At 44.7% G+C, this 8,825-nt stretch overlaps 7 non-coding genes across 7 annotated transcripts; 2 read left to right on the top strand and 5 right to left on the bottom strand.

The window, feature by feature from the left end:
* Positions 1-318: 318 nt before the first annotated feature.
* Positions 319-391, top strand: trnaa-ugc. The gene has a single exon. It is a non-coding gene; the product is annotated as a tRNA-Ala (tRNA).
* A 335-nt stretch (positions 392-726) lies between these two features.
* trnaa-agc lies at positions 727-799 on the bottom strand. The gene has a single exon. It is a non-coding gene; the product is annotated as a tRNA-Ala (tRNA).
* A 666-nt stretch (positions 800-1,465) lies between these two features.
* Positions 1,466-1,551, bottom strand: trnay-gua. The gene is given in 2 exon segments: positions 1,466-1,501; positions 1,515-1,551. It is a non-coding gene; the product is annotated as a tRNA-Tyr (tRNA).
* A 1,262-nt stretch (positions 1,552-2,813) lies between these two features.
* trnay-gua lies at positions 2,814-2,899 on the bottom strand. Its single transcript is given in 2 exon segments — positions 2,814-2,849; positions 2,863-2,899. It is a non-coding gene; the product is annotated as a tRNA-Tyr (tRNA).
* Positions 2,900-3,812: 913 nt separating this feature from the next.
* Positions 3,813-3,885, bottom strand: trnaa-ugc. Its single transcript has one exon. It is a non-coding gene; the product is annotated as a tRNA-Ala (tRNA).
* Positions 3,886-5,680: 1,795 nt separating this feature from the next.
* Positions 5,681-5,753, top strand: trnar-acg. Its single transcript has one exon. It is a non-coding gene; the product is annotated as a tRNA-Arg (tRNA).
* A 297-nt stretch (positions 5,754-6,050) lies between these two features.
* On the bottom strand, positions 6,051-6,123 carry trnaa-agc. The gene has a single exon. It is a non-coding gene; the product is annotated as a tRNA-Ala (tRNA).
* Between the last annotated feature and the right edge of the window lie 2,702 nt (positions 6,124-8,825).

The raw sequence follows: 8,825 nt of genomic DNA, 5'->3' as shown, positions 1-8,825 counted from the left end.
ATACCAGCAAGGAGTGCGAAGATCTGAAACAATTCCAATATTTTCTGAAAATACATTGGGTATCAGTGTTGTGGTCATTCCCACGAGTCTTAAAGTTGCCCTCAGTTTTCTCTTAATTAATTTGCCTCTCAGCTGGATAAGATATTATGCTGGTATGCATAACGTGTCAGCAAAATGTGTGGTGGAAGGGTGACACTTTACGTTGAGAGGTAATCGGCTGAGGTATTAAACAGACATCTGAATATTTATAAAGTTACTTGCAGAATTTCAGTGGCGCTGTGGTGGTGAGTGAAGAAGATGGGGCATGGCAAAAGTGCAGGGGAATTAGCTCAAATGGTAGAGTGCTCGCTTTGCATGTGAGAGGTAGCGGGATCGATGCCCGCATTCTCCATTGGTCTTTTGAATACAGGTGTTGTGCCGGTTTCTTGCTTTATACAAGTACATGCTGAGCTGCAGAAATGAGGAGAGAATGCGCATTGTATCAGGCATTGCTTTATTCACACCCAATTCTCATAGGCAGATATTTTTCACCTCAATCCTCACATACGATATCAGGAACATGTGCCATTTCTCGTTATCATTTCTCTTCTTTCAAATCAAAGTAGACCATCATTACTTCACTGGTGCAAAACCTGACATGATGCGCCTTCTCTCCTCATTTCTGCAGCTCAGCATGTACATGTATCAAGCAAGAGACCGGCACAACACCTGCATCCAAAAGACCAATGGAGAATGCGGGCATCGATCCCGCTACCTCTCACATGCTAAGCGAGCGCTCTACCATTTGAGCTAATTCCCCTGCACTTCTCCGTCTTCTTCAGGATCCACCACAGCGCCACAGCAGTTCTGCAAGTAACTTAATCAATATTCAGACGTCTGTCCAATACCTCAGCGTATTATCACTCAACGTAAACTCTTACTCTTCCACCAAACATTATGGTGACACATTATGCAAAATCGAATTACTCCCTTATACAGGTGAGAAATGAATGAATTAAGGTGAACCCAAGGGGCAACTTTTTCCATATGAAGGGAGTGGCCACAGCACTAATACCCAAAGAATTTAAAGAAAATTTTGGAATTGTGTCAGAACTTAGCTGCTGGTGTGGTGATGCAACTGCAGAAAACAGATGGACACCTTGCGCAAACTGCACACACAGGCATGATGAAGGGTTTCTTAATGCTTTGCTTGTCAGCTGTTATTATGTACAGTCGATACTAAGGGGGGGAGTGTGCCAGATTCTTACTGCATCATGACCATTCAAATCTGTGGATGGTGTTACTATTTCAACAGCAGAGCACTCTGAACTACATGCTGTGCTAGACAAGCCTTGAATATTCAGAGGTTTGATGCTGGTGCAATCCTTGTGGTCAGTTGCCAGAGGTCAGATGGAGACCAGCTCATTCTGTCTTCGCTGCTGGGCTGGGCGGGAAATGGAGCTGAACGTAACAAAAGGTGAGCAGCTCCTTCGAGCCGGAATTGAACCAGCGACCTAAGGATGACCATGTTTCCACTACAGTCCTCCGCTCTACCAACTGAGATATCGAAGGAAAGCCTCCAGCAAGCTTGTCTGTTTTCGTTCATTGCCTTTAATATGTTGCCCTTCGCTGCCTCCTGTCTGGCACGTTGTACAAAATAGCATCACTCCCTTATCCAGGTGAGAGGTGAATGAATTAAGATGAACCCAAGGGGCAACTTTTTCATACCAGGGAGTGACCACAGCATTGATACCCAAAGTATTTTATGAAAATGTTAGAATTGTGTCACAACTTAACACTCCCTTCTGGGGACCCTTCTGGTCGGGCATTGCTTTATTCACACCCAATTCGTGTAGGCAAATAGTTTTCACCTCAATCCTCACACACGATATCAGGAGCATTTGCTATTTCTCTTTATCTCGTCTTATCTTTCAAATCAATGTGGATCATCATTCTTCACTGATGCAAAACCTGACATGATGCGCATTCTCTCTTCGTTTCTGCACCTCAGAATGTACATGTATCAAGCGAGAGACCAGGATGGACAGTGCATTCAAAATCCAATGGTGAATGCGGGCATCGATCCTGCTACCCCTCACATGCTAAGCGAGCGCTCTACTATTTGAGCTAATTCCCCTGCACTTCTCAGTCTTCTTCACGATCCACCACAGCGCCACTGCAATTCTGCAAGTAACTTTATCAATATTCAGATGTCTGTCCAATACCTCAGCGTGTTATCTCTCAACGTAAACTCTTACTCTTCCACCACACATTATGGTGACACATTATGCAAAATAGCATCACTCCCTTATCCAGGTGAGAAATGAATGAATTAAGATGAACCCAAGGGGCAACTTTTTCATACAAGGGAGTGGCCACAGCAATAATACCCGAAGAATTTTATGAAAATGCTGGATTGTGTCAGAATTTAGCACTCCCTGCTGGTGTGGTGATGCAACTGCAGAAAACAGATGGACACATTGTGCAAACTGCACACACAGACATGATGAAGGGTTTCTTAATGATTATTGCATACATCGCTACTCAAGGAGTGTCCCAGATTCTTACTGCATCATGACTATTCAAATCTGTGGGTGGTTTTCCTATTTCAACAGCATAGCACTCTGAAGTACATGCTGTGCTAGACAAGCCTTGAATATTCAGAGATTTGATGCTGGTGCAATCCTTGTGGTCAGTTGCCAGAGGTCAGATGGAGACCAGCTCTTTCCGTCCTCGCTGCGAGGCTGTGCGGGAAATGGTGCAGAACGTAACAAAAGGTGAGAAGCTTCTTCGAGCTGGAATTGAACCAGCAACCTAAGGATGATGTGAGCAGCTCCTACGAGCCGGAATTGAACCAGCGATCTAAGGATGACCATGTTTCCACTACAGTCCTCTGCTCTACCAACTGAGCTATCGAAGGAAAGCCACCAGTAAGCTTGTCTGTTTTCGTTCTTTGTCTATAACAGTTTGCCCTTCTCTGCCTGCTGTCTGAGTAACTGCCGTAGAACAAACATTTTTGCATCTACAAACTCCCCTCGATAGCTTGGGCCAGTGGCGCAATAGATAACGTGTCTGACTACGGATCAGAAGATTGTCGTTTCGACTACGACCTGGTTCGTTGTCTTTGATGCACAATGTTTTACAAAGCCTCTCCACTGCCGCAGACCTTCCTTCTGGTCGGCCATTGCTTTATTCACACCCAATTCTCATAGTCAGATACCTTTCACCTCAATCCTCACACACAATATCAGGAGTACATGCCATTTCGAAACAAAGGGTAGGAATTAACGGGTCCCTCTGAGAATGGCAAGCAGTGACTAATGGGTCAGTGACTGAGATCAATCTGCGCACGCACGATTTTTAAGATTTTTAAACCTCCATTCAACCGATCGGAACTAAACTTGGTGCACTCGCAGCACAGAACGGTGAGTGAGCTAGCATAGCGCTATCGCCTACCATTTATGCGCAAATAGAAAGACCGCGTAAACCAGAAGATAATAATATCAGAGTTTTAGTTATGTAGTTATTTAGGATGAGAGTAAGGTCAGGGCCAATAGTGACCGGGGAGGGGAGGTGAATACCGAAGTCAAGGTGTTGTATATGAATGCGCGAAGTATAAAAAATAAAGTGGATGAGATTGAGGCTCAGTTAGAAATTGGCAAGTATAATGTTGTGGGAATTACAGAGACATGGCTGCAAGAGGGCCAGGGCTGGGAACTGAATATTCAAGGGTATGCCTCCTATCGAAAAGACAGACAGGTGGGCAGAAGTGGTGGGGTAGCATGTACATGTATCAAGCAAGAGACCGGATGGCCCCTGCATTCAAAATCCAATGGAGAATGCGGGCATCGATCCCGCTACCTCTCGCATGCAAAGCGAGCGCTCTACCATTTGAGCTAATTCCCCTGCAATTTTGCCATTCTCCATCTTCTTCACTCACCCTCACATCGCCACTGCAATTCTCCAAGTAACTTTATCGATATTCACAGGCAGACAAAAATGCTGGAGAAACTCAGTGGGTGAGGCAGCATCTATGGAGCGAAGGAAATAGGCAAATTTTCAGGTGGAGACCCTTCTTCAGATATTCATATGTCTGTTTAATACCTCAGCCGATTACCTCTCGATGTAAAGTGTCACCACACATTTTGCTGACACTTTATGCATATCGGCATACTATCTTATCCAACTGAGAGCAAATCAGGGGAAGGTTGTGCAAGTTTCTTACTGCTTCATGACCAATCAAATCTGTGGTTGGTGTTACTATTCCAATAGTTTCACACACTGGAGTACATGCTGTGCTCGACAAGCCTTGAGTATTCAGAGGTTTGATGCTGGTGCAATCCTTGTGCTCAGTTGCCAGAGGTCAAATGGAGACCAGCTCTTGCCATCTTCGCTGCTGGGCTTTGAGGGAAATGGTGCTGAATGCAACAAAAGGTGAGCAGCTCTTTTGAGCCACAATTGAACCAGCGACCTTAGGATGACCATGTTTCCACTACAGTCCTCCGCTCTACCAACTGAGCTATCGAAGGAAAGCCACCAGCTGTTTTCTTTCTGTCTTTAACATTTTGCCCTTCGCTGCCTACTGTCTGGGTACCTGCTGTAACATGGATTTGTGCCTGGAAGGTCGTGTTTGACTAATCTTCTTGAATTGTTTGAAGAGGTTACTAGGGAAATTGACGTCCTTTGTTGTTTGTCATGTACATCAATGATCTGGATGAAGGTGTGGTAAATTGGATTAGTAAGTATGCAGATGATACCAAAATAGTTGTGGATAATGAAGTGGATTTCCAAAGTCTACAGAGTGATTTAGGCCATTTGGAAGAATGGGCTGAAAGATGGCAGATGGAGTTTAATGCTGATAAATGTGAGGTGCTACACCTTGGCAGGACAAATCAAAATAGGACGTACATGGTAAATGGTAGGGAATTGAAGAATGCAGTTGAACAGAGGGATCTGGGAATAACCGGGCATAGTTCCTTGAAGGTGGAATCTCATATAGATAGGGTGGTAAAGAAAGCTTTTGGTATGCTAGCCTTTATAAATCAGAGCATTGAGTATAGAAGCTGGGATGTAATGTTAAAATTGTACAAGGCATTGGTGAGACCAAATCTGGAGTATGATGTACAATTTTGGTCGCCCAATTATAGGAAGGATGTCAACAAAATAGAGAGAGTACAGAGGAGATTTACTAGAATGTTGCCTGAGTTTCAACAACTAAGTTACAGAGAAAGGTTGAATAAGTTGGGTCTTTATTCTCTGGAGCGCAGAAGGTTAAGGGGGGACTTGATAGAGGTCTTTAAAATGATGAGAGGGATAGACAGAGTTGATGTGGACAAGCTTTTCCCTTTGAGAATAGGGAAGATTCAAACAAGAGGACATGACTTCAGAATTAAGGGACAGAAGTTTAGGGGTAACATGAGGGGAACTTCTTCACTCAGAGAGTGGTAGCGGTGTGGAATGAGCTTCCAGTGGAAGTGGTGGAGGCAGGTTCGTTGGTATCATTTAAAAATAAATTGGATAGGCATATGGATGAGAAGGGAATGGAGGGTTATGGTATGAGTGCAGGCAGGTGGGACTAAGGGAAAATAATTGTTCGGCACGGACTTGTAGGGCCGAGATGGCCTGTTTCCGTGCTGTAATTGTTATAGGGTTATATGGTTATATGAACACCCTTGCATCTGCAAACTCCCCTCAATAGCTTGGGCCAGTGGCGCAATGGATAACGCGTCTGACTACGAATCAGAAGATTGTAGGTTCGACTCCTACCTGGCTCATTGTCTTGCTGCGCACATTATTTTGAAAGATCTCTCCATGGCATCAGTCCTTCCTTCTGGTCGGGCATTGCTTTATTCACACCCAATTCTCATAGGTAGTTATTTTTCACCTCAATCCTCACATACAAAATCAGGAGCTCGTGCCATTTCTCGCTATCATTTCTCTTCTTTCCAATCAAAGTGAACCTTCACTGGTGCAAAACCTGACATGATGTGCCTTCTCTCCTCATTTCTGCAGCTCAGCACGTACATGTATCAAGCAAGAGACTGGCACAACACCTGCATCCAAAAGACCAATGGAGAATGCGGGCATCGATCCCGCTACCTCTCACATGCTAAGCGAGCGCTCTACCATTTGAGCTAATTCCCCTGCACTTCTCCGTCTTCTTCACGATCCACCACAGCGCAATTGCAATTCTGCAAGTAACTTTATCAATATTCAGATGTCTGTCCCATACCTCAGCGCATTATCACTCAACGTACTCTTACTCTTCCACCAAACATTATGATGCCACATTATGCAAAATCGCATCACTCCCTTATCCAGGTGAGAATTGAATGAATTAAGATGAACCCAAGGGGCAACTTTTTCATACAAGGCAGCGGCCACAGCACTAATAGTCAAAGAATTTTATGAAAATGTTGGAATTGTGTCAGAACTTAGCACTCCCTGCTGGTGTGGTGATGCAACTGCAGAAAACATGTGCACACCTTGTGCACACGCAGGCATGTTGAAGGGTTTCTTAATGCTTTGCTTGTCAGCTGTTATTATGTACAGTCGCTACTTAGAGTCGCCTTGAATATTCAGAGGTTTGATGCTGGTGCAAACCTTGTGGTCAGTTGCCAGAGGTCAGATGGAGACCAGCTCGTTCCGTCTTCGCTGCTGGGCTGTGCGGGAAATGGTGCTGAACGTAACAAAAGGTGAGCAGCTCCTTCGAGCCACAATTGAACCAGCAACCTAAGGATGACCATGTTTCCACTACAGTCCTCCGCTCTACCAACTGAGCTATCGAAGGAAAGCCACCAGCAAGCTTGCCGGTTTTCCTTCATTGCCTTTAATATGTTGCCCTTCGCTGTCTCCAGTCTGGCACGTTGTACAAAGTAGCATCACTCCTTTATCCAGGTGAGAGGTGAATGAATTAAGGTGAACCCAAGGGTCAACTTTTTCATACCAGGGAGTGACCACAGCATTGATACCCAAAGTATTTCATGAAAATGTTGGAATTTTGTCAAAACTTAATACTCCCTTCTGGGGACCCTTCTGGTCGGGCATTGCTTTATTCACACCCAATTCTTGTAGGCAAATAGTTTTCACCTCAATCCTCACACACGATATCAGGAGCACTTGCTATTTCTTTTTATCTCGTCTCATCTTTCAAATCAATGTGGACCATCATTTCTTCACTGATGCAAAACCTGACATGATGCGCCTTCTCTCCTCAGTTTCTGCAGCTCAGCATGTACATGTATCAAGCAAGAGACTGGCACAACACCTGCATCCAAAAGACCAATGGAGAATGCTGACATCGATCCCGCTACCTCTCACATGCTAAGCGAGCGCTCTACCATTTGAGCTAATTCCCCTGCACTTCTCCGTCTTCTTCACTCTCCACCACAGCACCACTGCAATTCTGCAAGTAACTTTATCAATATTCAGATGTCTGTCCAATACCTCAGCATGTTATCTCTCAACGTAAACTCTTACTCTTCCACCAAACATTATGGTGACACATTATGCAAAATAGCATCACTCCCTTATCCAGGTGAGAAATGAATGAATTAAGATGAACCTAATGGGCAACCGTTTCACACAAGGGAGTGGCCACAGCACTAATAGCCAAATAATTTTATGAAAATGCTGGGATTGTGTCAGAACTTAGCACTCCCTGCTGGTGTGGCAATGCAACTGCAGAAAACAGATGGACACCTTGTGCAAACTGCACACACAGGCATGATGAAGGGTTTCTTAATGCTTTGCTGGTCAGCTATTATTGCATAGTCGCTACTCAGGAGAGTGTCCCAGATTCTTACTGCATCTTAAACACATTGAATATTCAGAGGTTTGATGCTGGTGCAATACTTGTGGTCAGTTGCCAGAGGTCAGACGGAGACCAGCTCATTCCGTCCTAGCTGCGAGGCTGTGCAGGAAATGGTACCAAACGTAACAAAAGGCGAGAAGCTCCTTCGAGCTGGAATTGAACCAGCAACCTAAGGACGATGTGAGCATCTCCTACGAGCTGGAATTGAACCAGCAATCTAAGATGACCTTATCTCCACTACAGTCCTCCACTCTACCAACTGAGCTATCGAAGGAAAGCCACCAGTAAGTCTGTTTTCATTCTTTGTCTAGAACATTTTGCCCTTCTCTGCCTGCTGTCTGGGTAACTGCCGTAGAACAAACATTTTTGCATCTGCAAACTCCCCTCGATAGCTTGGGCCAGTGGCGCAATGGATAACTCGTCTGACTACGGATCAGAAGATTGTCTTTTCGACTACGACCTGGTTCGTTGTCTTTGATGCATAATGTTTTACAAGGCCTCTCCACTGCCTCAGACCTTCCTTCTGGTCGGCCATTGCTTTATTCACACCCAATTCTCATAGTCAGATACCTTTCACCTCAATCCTCACACACAATATCAGGAGTACATGCCATTTCGAAACAAAGGGTAGAAATTAATGGGTCCCCTTCAGAATGGCAGGCAGTGACTAATGGGGCAGTGACTGAGATCCATCTGTGCACGCACGATTTTTAAGATTTTTAAACCTCGCTATCTTTTACACCATTCAACCGATCAGAATGAAACATGGTGCACTCGCAGCACAGAACGGTGAGTGAGCTAGCATAGCGCTATCGCGTACCATTTCTGCGCAAATAGAAAGACCGCGTAAACCAGAAGATAATAATATCAGAGTTTTAGTTATGTATCGATGAGTTAAAGGGGAAGTGAGTACAGGAAAAGTTACAAAAGACTCCCGAATTAATGGGAAGGAAAGTTTGAGAAGGGATGAGAGTAAGGTCAGGGCCAATAGTGACAGGTGTGGGAGGGGAGGTGAATACCGAAGTCAAGGTGT

Source organism: Amblyraja radiata, chromosome 4 (genome assembly GCF_010909765.2).
Source record: "Amblyraja radiata isolate CabotCenter1 chromosome 4, sAmbRad1.1.pri, whole genome shotgun sequence".
Lineage (NCBI taxonomy): Eukaryota > Metazoa > Chordata > Chondrichthyes > Rajiformes > Rajidae > Amblyraja > Amblyraja radiata.
The sequence above is the reverse complement of the archived record's forward strand: the minus strand, read 5'-3'. Positions and strand labels throughout refer to the sequence as shown.